The sequence below is a fragment of the Cupressus sempervirens genome, chromosome 5 (assembly GCF_028749045.1).
Source record: "Cupressus sempervirens isolate cs-2001-9-10 chromosome 5, ASM2874904v1, whole genome shotgun sequence".
Classification (NCBI taxonomy): Eukaryota; Viridiplantae; Streptophyta; class Pinopsida; order Cupressales; family Cupressaceae; genus Cupressus; species Cupressus sempervirens.
In genome coordinates this window covers 748,142,551-748,155,634 of record NC_143122.1, presented here as the reverse complement: position 1 = coordinate 748,155,634, position 13,084 = coordinate 748,142,551, and the positions used below count along the sequence as shown (strand labels likewise).

Here is a 13,084-nt window from a genome sequence, read left to right as displayed (position 1 = left end):
AACCTCCATGCCAAGAAAGTACTTCATGAGGCCTAAATCGTTCATCTCAAACTCATTCATCATAGCAACTTTAAATTCATCTTTCATCTTTGAACTACTACCCATATATAATAAATCATCAACATACAAACTCACAATGAGAATATCATTACCTTCTTGTTTGTAGTAAAGGGTAGGTTCACTCTTACTTCTTTGAAAGCCATTCTGCTGAAAATATCCATCAATTCTTGCATACCATGCACGTGGTGCTTGCTTGAGGCCATACAAAGCCTTCTTCAACTTGTAGACATAATCTTCTTTGCCTTGAATCTCAAAACCTTGTGGCTGTCCCACATATACCTCTTCTTTTAAGTACCCATTCAAGAAGGCACTTTTCACATCCATGTGATGAATACTCCATTTTTTTTGAGCTGCAAGAGAGATTAGCATCCTAATAGTTTCTTGTCTTGATACTGGTGCAAAAGTTTCTTCATAATCAATGCCATACCTTTGAGTGAAACCTTTAGCAACCAATCTTTCAACACTCCCATCACTATTATACTTGGTCTTATAGACCCATTTTGTGCCAATCTTCTTCTTCTTATGTGGAAGATCTACAAGCTCCCATGTTTCATTCCTATCAATGGAATCCATCTCTTCATTCATTTCTTGCATCCAAACCTCATTAGCACATGCATCTTCAAAACATGATGGCTCAAAATCAGCTTTAGCAAGTAATGCAAAATTTACTGTCTCACCTATTGGATCTTCTTCATGTGCTTGATTTTGACACCTCTCATAGATATCACTCAAACTTCTTACCTTCCTTGGAGGACTTGAGGATGGACTTGCTCTTGGGATTGGTGAGGGGTTTCTTGGTGGGCTTGGTGATCTTGAAATAGAACCATTAGCTAGCTGCTCATTATCATTATCAGCAATATCATCATCACCCAAAACTGATTTTGGCTTTCCAACAAGTTGTTTTTGATGACCATAAACTCCCCCTTCATCAAAAATCACATCTCTTGAAAAAACAACCTTATTAGTAATAGGATTGAATAATCTATAAGCTTTGCTTTCCTCACTATAGCCCACAAAAATACATGATTCACTTTTAGCATCTAGCTTTTGCCTATTCTGATCAGGGATGCGAACATAAGCCAAACAACCAAAAACTTTAAAATGATTTACGTTAGGCTTTTTCTCATACCATGCTTCATATGGAGTCATCTTGTGTAGGGCACTTGTAGGACTCCTGTTGAGAATATATACGGCTGTAGCAACTGAATCAGCCCAATAAGAATTGTTCAAACCCTTGGTTTGTAACATGCTCCTTGCCATTTCTACCACAGTACGATTCTTCCTTTCAACCACTCCATTCTGTTGGGGTGTGTATGCAGTTGTGAGTTGTCTTTTGATGCCATTCCTCTCACAAAAATTCTGAAAATTGTTTGAGCAAAATTCTCCTCCTCGATCTGTTCTCAAACATCTGATTGTGTTCCCTTTCTCATTCTCTACACGAGCTTTAAACCTCTTGAATGTATCAAAGGCTTCATCCTTAGTCTTCAAAAAATATACCCAACACATGCGTGAGTAATCATCTATAAAAGTAATGAAATATGATGACTTACCCAAGCTTTGTGTTTGCATTGGACCACAAATATCTGAATGAATAAGTTGAAGTGGGTATTGGGCCCTCCATGCATTGCCTTTTGGAAATGATTCCCTTGAATGTTTCCCTTTTGCACACCCTTCACAAATCTGTTTATGCTCTTCAACCTTAGGCAATCCAAGAACTAATGCATTTGATGTTAGATTCTTCAAACTATTGAAATTTAAATGGCCATACCTGAGATGCCACAACCAACTTTTATCCTCATAAGCCATATTGACAATCTGATTGTCATTTTGACCAAACTTCAAAGGAAACATCCTATTCTTTGTCATAGGAACAACTGTAATCACTTTATTTTTTCGATTCTTATCATAGATAGTACATTGCATGTTCTCAAATACCACTCTATAATTCTTCTCACATAGCTGCCCAACACTCAATAAATTATGCTTCAACTTGGGAGTATAATAAATATCTTGAACACTTTTCATACCTTCCTTTGTCTGAACATCTATGGCTCCTTTGGCTGCAACATCCAAAGTATTGTTATTACCAAGGGTAATATTGGATCTGTAACTATCATCAAGCTTTGAAAATATTTCTTTGTTACCTGACATATGGTTAGAGCATCTAGAATCTAAATACCAAACATCATTCACATTACTTTCACCTTTCCCATAACACAAAAATAAATTACCCGAGGAAGGATTCTCATCTTGTTGGGCATAATTTGCATTATTGTTACCTGATTTTAGTCTACACTCTCTCTCAAAATGTCCATACTTATTGCAATGATAGCATTGGATGTTCCTTTTATTAAATCTGCCTCTACCTCTTCCTCCTTGAGCACCTCCTCTTCCTCTAGATCCTCTTGAAAAATTTTGATTTTGGCCCCTTCCCGAGCCTTTGTTGTTGTTACTACTACTGCTAGCACCATCGTTCTTTGAAATTTGCATTTGGGAAGCAAAAGCCTTCTCATTAACACTGGTAGATGTGTCCCTTATTCTATCCTCATGTGATATAAGAGATCCAACCAATTCATCATACTCCATGGTAGCTAAATTTTTACTTTCTTCTATGGCAATTACTACAATATTCCATCTTGGGGTTAGAGATCTCAATACCTTTTGTATTATTTGCTCTTGAGCAATAGATTCACCCAAAGTGGCCATTTTATTAGTCACATCTTTCACTCTCACACAAAAATCTCCCACACTCTCTGTCTCCTTCATCTTCAAGTTCTCATATTCTCTTTTCAAGGATTGTAGCTTCACAACCTTGATCTGTTCATTGCCATGGTAAGCATCTTTTAGAGTCTTCCAGGCCTCTTTTGCTGTCTGTGCATCAGCAATTCGGGGAAACAAGCTTTTATCAAGAGCCATTTGAATGTGAAACAATGCCATTGCATTCTTCTTCTCAGCTTCTTTCTTCAATCTCCTGTCATTAGGTTGGAGAGTATTCCAATCTGCAGGCTCTTCATATCCGGATTCAACAATCTCCCAAATATCTTTCCCAATCAAAAAATTCTTCATCTTGATTGACCAATATTGGTAATCAACTCCATCAAACTCTGGGATTTGCAAATTGTTTGCCATGCTGTTGTCTTCCAAACACCTTCAGCTCTGATACCAAATGTAGAATATGAACACCTACACAATCCAATCTATAACAGCAAAGATGATAAACAAACAAAATAAACAAACCTCCAACAATGAAGAAATAGAGTATGCTCTATTTTTAGAGCAGAATCAAAACAACTTTTTTATTACAGATTATTCTATTCCAAAAAACCATTACATTTAATACCACTGCTGGTATACTTATATAAAAAATAACTAATTAAAAATACTACCTAATCTCAAGTTCTATATGGCATCTTCAGCATGATTGCATGCATTATTAACCATCAAATTTAGAAATTACTAAAAAACTGCCGATAACCATGCAATCAAACAACTATCCATGAAAGTTCTAATTTTAATTGTTGTGAACAGTGGTGGAACTAGAATTTTCTATTTCTGAGCAGCAGCAATCTTGGCGTTAATCTTCATATTTCTATTGAGCACCAGTCTCCCACAACCCAAATCCTCGTCGATCTCAACGAGAAGCTTCATCGGTATCAGCCTCCACCCAACAATATCCCTTTCCATGTCAACAACAAATTTAATGTGTTTCTCAGCTTTCGTGGAACAGATGTGAGAACAAATTTAGTAGAATGTCTATACAGATCTCTCTTTCGAGTGGGACTTAGAGTTTTTATGGACAGCGAAGAACTGGTCAAGGGCAAAGAAATTGGTTCTAGCTTGTAAATAGCCATAGAAACAACTGATATATGCATCCCGATATTTTTTCGAAACTATGCACAATCAACTTGGTGTCTGAAGGAGGCGACCCAGATGTGCAGATCCAATGTGGTCGTCATTCCTCTCTTCAATGATGTGGAGTCCTGCGATGTTCGCTACCCTCAGAGAAAGGGAGGCCCATTTGTAGAGGCATTCCGAAAGCATTACGGCCACTTAGATCGGCAGGATGAGAATACAATTGAGGAAAATATATATATATATATATATATATATAGAAATAATAGACCCCAATTATTAAAATAAATCAGATTTAAAAATAAACCTAAATAAGAAATATACCTATCTCTTTAAGAAATTTAGAAACCCCCTTCAATGGGAGCACCTTAATTCCTAATGCAGGGGTTTTCTTATTGGGGTCTAAATCATCAACAGATTGATTCCATGGAAATCGAAAAATAAAGATGCATGATTAATAGGAAATTGACTACGGTAAATCGTAGACCACTACCTTTTTCTCGTATTTCCAAAAAAAATTGACTTGTAAAGTTGTCAGCAAATTTATAAAGTATTCTTAGTTTCAAAGAATAAGCTTAAATAGTTTATTCTACTTTTTGACTTGATTCGATGAGTGAATTGTGAAAAATCAAACTATTGCAGTCACTGATTATTAATCTCCTATCACAAATGATTATTAAACTGCTGAAAATAAATTCCCAGCTAATATCAAAAAATAACACAACTGCAACTTCACTTAAAATACGGAAAGAAATGCGCAACAGAATCAACACAATATTTTCGGACAAATTGTCCCTGGAAAAACCCTTAAGGGAAAACCAGTTCTACAGATGAGAAATTATATTAAACTTCAGCAAATCAAGAGATACAAAATTCCTTGCCTCACACTGGCAGAACTCTGACAACCTCCTAATTTCTCCCGCTGATATTTCTCACTGCTATCCCTGCGCTAACACTGCGCCCTTGCTAACACTGCAAGACTGTTTGCTAACACTGCAAACTGCTTCACAAAAGCTTTTTCACTGTGCCCTTGCTAACACTGCAAGACTGTTTGCTAACACTGCAAACTGCTTCACAAAAGCTTCTTCCTGTGACCTTGCTAACACTGCAAGACTGTTTGCTAACACTGCAAACAGCTTCACCAAAGCTTCATTCACTGTGCCCTTGCTAACACTGCAAGACTGTTTGCTAACACTGCAAACAGCTTCACCAAAGCTTCCCCCTTCCTGTGCCCTTGCTCTCCAAATGCCCCCTAGACCCCTTTTTATACTACTCTCGTTGGTAAACCAACGACCAAGATTAAATCAAACCAACGGCTAAGATTAAGACAACTCAACAGCCAATAATAGAATAGGTTGCAAGGTGTCCAAAAGGGAATCTCTAAAATTAGTAAATAATAACCATTTACTAATTTTTGGCAAGTGGACAAACAACTATCCAAACCACCCATAAATACAACCGCTATTCATAGATAAGGACAAACAGCTATCCAAGCTACCCATAAATAGTGCTGCTATTTCCGGGTAAGAAATAACAGCTGTCCAACTAACAATAATTAACAGTCCCTCTTAGCGAGGAAGCTGTTTTGCATGACACCCATCTTATCTCTGAAGAAGATAAATTTGGCCTTTCCCAAAGCCTTCATCAGAATGTCTGCTACCTGCTCATCTGTAGGTATGTATTGTAGTCGAACAAGTTTCTTCAATCTGCACATGTGGGTCTCTTTGTTGTGCGCTACAAAGCTTTCTGGTTGTTCTATGTATACCTCCTCCTTCAACTCACCATTGAGGAATGCTGTCTTGACATCCATTTGATGGATCTGCCATCCCATCTGTGCTGCAAGTGAGATTACAGCTTGTATAGAAGTATACCTGGCAACTAGAGCAAATGTCTCCTCATAGTCTATTCCCTCGTTCTGAGAGAACCCCTTTGCCACAAACCTAGCCTTGTATTTCTCGATGCTACCATCGGCACCGTGCTTTATCTTATAGATCCAGCGTGATCCAAATACAACCCTATCTGTTGGTCTAGGTACTACCTCCCACACATCATTCTGCATTATTGAAGAATATTCCTCAACCATAGCATCTCGCCATACCTGATGTTCTGCAGCTTCCTGATAGCTAGAAGGCTCACTATCTACCAACTGACTAACTAATGCCACATAGTCATTGAACTTGGCTGGTTGTCTTCGCTGTCTAGTACTCTTCCTAGGAGCTCCCACAAACTCCTGAGTATCCCTTTGTGTATCTGGAACCACATGGTTCCTGCTACCGACTGTAGAGGATGAAATGTCAACCTCTAAGTCTTCCAGATGCATTTCCTGTTGCACCTGTTGCTCCATACTCTGTGAATCTTCACTAACTGAGTCTACACTCGTACTGGTAACTGTACTTGAGCTTTAATGCCCTTGACTTGGTCTTGGAGCTTTTGTTGGCTGCTCACTCTGATCATCTGCTGGCAAATCTCTGGATCTCTTGAATGCCTTGTCCTCCAAGAACTTGACATCCCGTCTGACAATAACTCTTTTAGTCCCCGGAATGAAAACCCTGTATGCCTTTGAGGTCTCACTGTACCCAACAAAGTACCCCCTCTCTGCAGTCTGATCTAACTTTGTACGTGTATCTCCAGGAATATGACAATATGCCAAACTCCCGAATATCCTGAAGTGACTAACATCTGGCTTCTTCCCTGTGAAAGCCTCCTCTGGTGTCATCTTCCCTAACACCTTGTGTGGAACTCTATTCTGAATGTAGATTGTTGTATTACATGCCTCTGCCCATAAGTAACGGGGCATGTCCTGGTCATGTAGCATAGCTCTTGCTGCCTCCGATATAGAACGGTTCTTCCTCTCAGCAACTCCATTCTACTGTGGATTGTAAGGAACAGTCCATTCTCTCTTGATTCCTTCTCTGGTGCAGAACTCCTGGAAGACATTTCCTTTGTACTCGCCTCCATTGTCTGACCGAAGAACCTTTATCTTCTTTCCTATCGAGTTCTCCACAAGAGCCTTGAACTCTTGGAATCGACTGAAAACCTCATCTTTAGTCTTCAAAAAGTATATCCAGGTCTTTCTAGAGAAGTCATCAATAAAAGTAACATAGTACTCATATCCTCTGAGAGATTTCGTTGACATTGGTCCACAAACATCTGAATGTACTAGATCAAGAACACCCTTAGAACTGGTGTCACTCCTTGGAAAAGATGCTTTCGCAAACTTCCCCAACACACATCCCTTACATACATCATCATGCTCTGTGCTCACCTCTGGAACACCTGTCACGATCTCACGAAGCAATCGAAGTGCTCCATGATGAATATGGCCCAACCTCCTATGCCATAGCTCTCCAAGATCTCTAGGATTATTGTTGCTCATAAGTGCCTTAGGAGTATCAAACTGCAATCTATAAAGGCGACCACTCCTAACTCCAATAGTTATGGGTGATTTCCAATCCTTGTGCTTAATCAACACATGTGTCCCTCTAAAGAGTATATTATACCCCCTATCCTGAAGAACAGATACAGAAATCAAATTCATACCTAAGCCTGGCACATATAACACATCATGAAGAGGAATTATCTTTCCATTCTCCCTCTAAAATTGAACAGTCCCTTTCCCAACAGGGTTGAGTTTGGACAAGTTTCCCATAGAAATATGGATGTTGGTGTCCTCCTCCTTGTAACTGGAGAAGTACTCTCTAACTCCTGTCATATGAAATGATGCCCCACTATCTATATACCAAACACACTGTGAGGTTGAGCTAACCATACAAGCTATGAGTGCAAACTCATCTTCCATTCTGCTAGAGAGTTCTTCTGCACTTGCTGAAGCTGCCACCTGCTTCTTAACCTTTTTCCTCTCTGGGCAATCACTGACATAGTGGCCAAACTCGTGACATCCAAAGCACTTAACCTTAGAAAGGTCCTTCTTCTTCTTTTCACTTTGTGAATTTGATCCTTTGCTAGATCCCTTCTTTGCTTTCCCTTTACCCGCTAGGGCAACGTTCTCTTGTTCCACCTCATTTTTCTGACTCTTGTTGGCCCCATTGACAAGACTTAGTCTAAACTCCTCCTGAGTGAAATCAGTCCATAGTCGATCCCAACTCGGTAAAGTATCTCGTCCACTAACAACTTGAACAAAGACACTCCATTGTTTAGTAAACCCATTTAGGGCTATTCTCACTAGCTCATCATCACTAGGGCTATCTCCAACAGTTGCTAACTCATCCTTGACAAGTCTGAGCCTGGTGAGGTAACTTGTGACGTCTTCTCCCTGATTCATCCGGGTATTCTTTAGCTTCTCTCTTAGAATCAACTTCCTGTTAGTGGTAGCATTCTGGTACAGATTTAGAATGGCGTCCCACATCTTCTTTGCTGTATCTAGCTCCAAGATATGTGGAACAATATGATCCTTGACACCATCAAGGATAATCCTCCTCGCTTTGGCATCGTCCTTCCTATATGCTGCAAGCTATGTTGAATCCGTTGGTACAGGTACACCACTAGTAGCATAATCCTTGATACCATTCTCTTCCAACAATAAAGAAATTTTGGCCTTCCAGACACCAAAATTTGAGGCACCATCCAACCTATCCTGATCTCTCAAACCAGCTGAAGCCATCTCAAGGGTTTAAAGCAATAATAAATCTAAAGAGATCAAAATTTCTTTCCTAGGGCAAAACTCTTCTACCCTTAACAATGCTCTCATACCATGTGAAAAATCAAACTATTGCAGTCACTGATTATTAATCTCCTATCACAAATGATTATTAAACTGCTGAAAATAAATTCTCAGCTAATATCAAAAAATAACACAACTGCAACTTCACTTAAAATACGGAAAGAAATGCGCAACAGAATCAACACAATATTTTCGGACAAATTGTCCCTGGAAAAACTCCTAAGGGAAAACCAGTTCTATAGATGAGAAATTATATTAAACTTCAGCAAATCAAGAGATACAAAATTCCTTGCCTCACACTGGCAGAACTCCGACAACCTCCTAATTTCTCCCGCTGATATTTCTCACTGCTATCCCTGCGCTAACACTGCGCCCTTGCTAACACTGCAAGACTGTTTGCTAACACTGCAAACTGCTTCACAAAAGCTTTTTCACTGTGCCCTTGCTAACACTGCAAGACTGTTTGTTAACACTGCAAACTGCTTCACAAAAGCTTCTTCCTGTGACCTTGCTAACACTGCAAGACTGTTTGCTAACACTGCAAACAGCTTCACCAAAGCTTCATTCACTGTGCCCTTGCTAACACTGCAAGACTGTTTGCTAACACTGCAAACAACTTCACCAAAGCTTCCCCCTTCCAGTGCCCTTGCTCTCCAAATGCCCCCTAGACCCCTTTTTATACTACTCTCGTTGGTAAACCAATGACCGAGATTAAATCAAACCAACGGCTGAGATTAAGACAACTCAACAGCCAATAATAGAATTGGTTGCAAGGTGTCCAAAAGGGAATCTCTAAAATTAGTAAATAATAACCATTTACTAATTTTTGGCAAGTGGACAAACAGCTATCCAAACCACCCATAAATACAACCGCTATTCATAGATAAGGATGAACAGCTGTCCAAGCTACCCATAAATAGTGCTGCTATTTCCGGGTCAGAAATAACAGCTGTCCAACTAACAATAATTAACATGAATCAACTATATTTTCCAATAAAATGGGAATTTACCTGCGTTAACAAAAACAAATGAAAGCTAAAACAAAATTCAATACTCTGTTGACTCTCACTTAGGAGTAAAAAGGCCTTGCCTTCGTCATAATTGAAAGATATATATATATATATATATATAATAGAATACAAGTGATCCTCAATACATTACTGGCTTCAACAACCGGATCTATATATAGAAATAATAGACCCCAATTAAAGTAAACTATAAACTGAACTTTTGACAGTTTAGAACTCAAATTAACCTTATGACTTTTAAATTATAAATTCTTAAAATATCATCAGTAGTGCAATATGCATACGATGCATCACATTATAGCAAGAGGATATATTGTATTGGTTGGATCTTGAGAGCAACTAATTTTTTTACGATTTAATAATAATCACGAGCGTTTAATTAGTGAGTCGCAGCCCCTACCTGCTTAAGGGATCTCGATATTCTCAGTACTCCCTCGTCAAATACATCAGCTCCATTACTGGTTCAAGTGTTACAGTAAAATTCACCTTTCAGTTAGGTTGACTGGCTATCCTTAAGAGTCTGTTTGGCTGCGGAAATAAGAATATAGGAATAGGAATATGTATTCTGAAATTGTTATTTTAGAATATAAAATAAGAATATGTGTTCCTATTTTAGTTTTGTTCAGTCTAAATTTGATGGAGAATTAACTGACCCAAAAAAATTGTATTTTCTAAAATAAATAAAATTGGAATACGAATACTGAATTTCACCTATATAGATGGAATTGCAAATGTCCATTTTTGGGCCAAAATTAGAATACGTATTCCTATTCAAAATTTTGATTTAGTGCACCCAAACGAAAAATTTGAAGAATTTACATATGCCTATTCCACTCATATTCCTGCCAAACAGACCCTAAGTTATACAAAGCCTTAAACATTCTAAGCAGCATTTTCAAATTTAAAAGCAAGATTGGTAGTTGTTTATGGTCTATATTGTCCTGATAAACTTGTTCTACTTGTGAAATTTAGTAATTCTTATATTCTTAAATATGAAGCAAGGTGTAATATCTGGAAGGTGATTTGCAGGTACAAAGAGAGACTAAAAGATTGGTAAAAAGAGTTGTGAAAGACGTGTTGAATACCTTGAAGATTTCTCCACTAGATGTTCCTAAGCATCTGGTAGGACTTGAAACACATATATCTGACCTACTCAAAAGATTAGATCTAAATTCGTGGCGTAGCATGGTGAGAGTGGGAGTCAACGGTATAGGCGGTATTGGATAAACCACCTTGGCCAAGACTGTTTACAACATAATCTAAACCAGGTTTGATGCTTATTTCTTTGCTCAGAAAAACGGGATGCTTGTGGACTTGCAACGCGAAATTCTATGAAGTCTGGGAAATTACTACGGAGAAGTTTCAAGTGTTGATAAGGGTAAGGCTCTGATGAAAAACCTGTTGCGAGGAGTTCGAATCCTTGTCATCTTGGACGATGTGAATGATTGGCAGGCACTTATAGGCGCATTTCACTTGTTGTATACATACTCTATTTAAGAACTTTTGAAGAAGACATTTCAAACGTTGTCTCGTGATAAAGTGATGATTGAAAAAGCTTTATATTTTGCAGAAGCGTGGGCATATGAAGCTTGATGCAGAAGAAGTTGAATGTCTACTTTGTGTACCACACAGAAGATGAAAGGGAAGTATTGATGGATGTTAAGTACAAATGCCTGCGCACGGGATCACTTCGTATATGCAGAGACAGTGAGGATAACGGAAGTGGTGACATTAGAGAGGCAATTGATAGCAGTGATGTTCGTGTTCCAGTGTTTTCCAAAAGCTTTGTGAATTCGATCGTGTGCGTGAAAAAGTACGAAGCAATGCTATGCTTGAATGACCTTATTATTCCTCTCCTCATTCCTCCAATCCTTTGTACTTACACACGGCGGTATCACATTAAATATTTGAACATATTGAGACAGTTGAGAAATCAACGTTTTTAAGGTACAAAAGGAAGTTTTGCCATTTTTTCCTGTAGACATTTGATAATTGAAACTATGATATCTATTTTGTCTTCCAGCTACCTTGTGTACTTGTTATTCTTTGTAACCTTGCCTTGTTTCAATAAAAAAATTACCCCTCTTTTTTGTTGTTGATGAATACACCTTTCCCCCTTTTTTAAGTTTAAAATGAAATTGGAAATTTTACTGAATATGAAATTTTCAATAGGAAGTGTTTAAAATCTTATTTAAAGTGTAGCACATCTCAAGATCAAGTGAGGTAAGGAGCTATGTTGTTAAGTGAAACTAATGAAATTTATAATAGTAATTTATTACTTATATATATGTTGTATGTATAGTATCGTGATGAAGAACTTAATATAATCATATCTTAAGTCATTGTTGTTTGGGTGGTCGATAAATAAAGATACTATTTAACTATATATTGTATGTTTAAATGATAAGTTAATTATAAATGTATTTTTTTAATTATAAAATATATTGGATATGAAAATGTACTTAATTGGGTTGAATTATTTAATGAAGAATTAATAAGTTTGTAATTGATAGATTTAGTTATGAACTGATGAAGATCAGTTTTTATAACAATCTATTAATATGTGCAGAATAAACTCAAGCACACAAATATAAGAGGAGTGATTAAAATACATAGAGGAAGATAGGTATAGAGAGGGAGGTTGAGAGGTAGTTGTTTTTTCACTACGATAGGTTGGAGAGTCAAGCACAAACTAATGGAATTGAAGGAGATGAATGAAGAATAAACACTATTATTTTCATACATTGATCAGTTAAAAACTTCGATAGAAAGGTTTTCTAGAATGTAATGCCATATGTAGAGGATAGTAGTCCACCAATAGAAAAGAATAGAAGTAAGCATATTCTATCAACGATATGCGAAAGGGAGAGATGGATGTTTCTAGTGTTGATAATGGTTTAGAAATTATTGTATTCATATCTCTCTAAGCTTTCTTTCATGGACCCAAGGTATATTATCAATTCCATATGAAACTTTAGATTTCAGTGATATCATATGCACTTCTCTATGTAAATAAAATTTAATGTTTATATATTCAAATTTATGTTGTATATAGGAAGTATCTACTTATCTTTTTTCTCTAAAAATTGATTTTTAAAAGTCCTAAGAATTGAAAAACTTCATTATCCTCAAATGTTACAGTTTGTATGTCTTGTTAATGCTTCCAAATTTGTATTTAAATATCTACCAAAGCATATTTGTAACATAATATTTGATGTGCCTTCTTTGTACCTTGAAGAATGAGCCTATCTATCTCAAAGCTTCCATTTTATTATTGAAAGGAAGGATGTTTGAAGTGATTGGTAATTTTTCCTTATAGTTCCAATATATTTCAATAATATATCAATGCAAGGAGAAGTCCCCACCAAAAAGATTAGTCACCTCTTACCTCAAGGATGCTAAAGGATGATACAATAACAACACAATGTAGAAATTCCTTTGACCTCCATAGACTCTAGCATTT

The 13,084-nt window shown here is 37.3% G+C and overlaps 1 pseudogene; it reads left to right on the top strand.

Annotated features, from left to right (window-relative positions):
• The window catches only part of LOC149558084 (disease resistance protein Roq1-like), a 203,141-nt pseudogene extending 191,574 nt beyond the window's left edge, over nucleotides 1-11,567 (top strand).
• The last annotated feature ends 1,517 nt before the right edge of the window (nucleotides 11,568-13,084 follow it).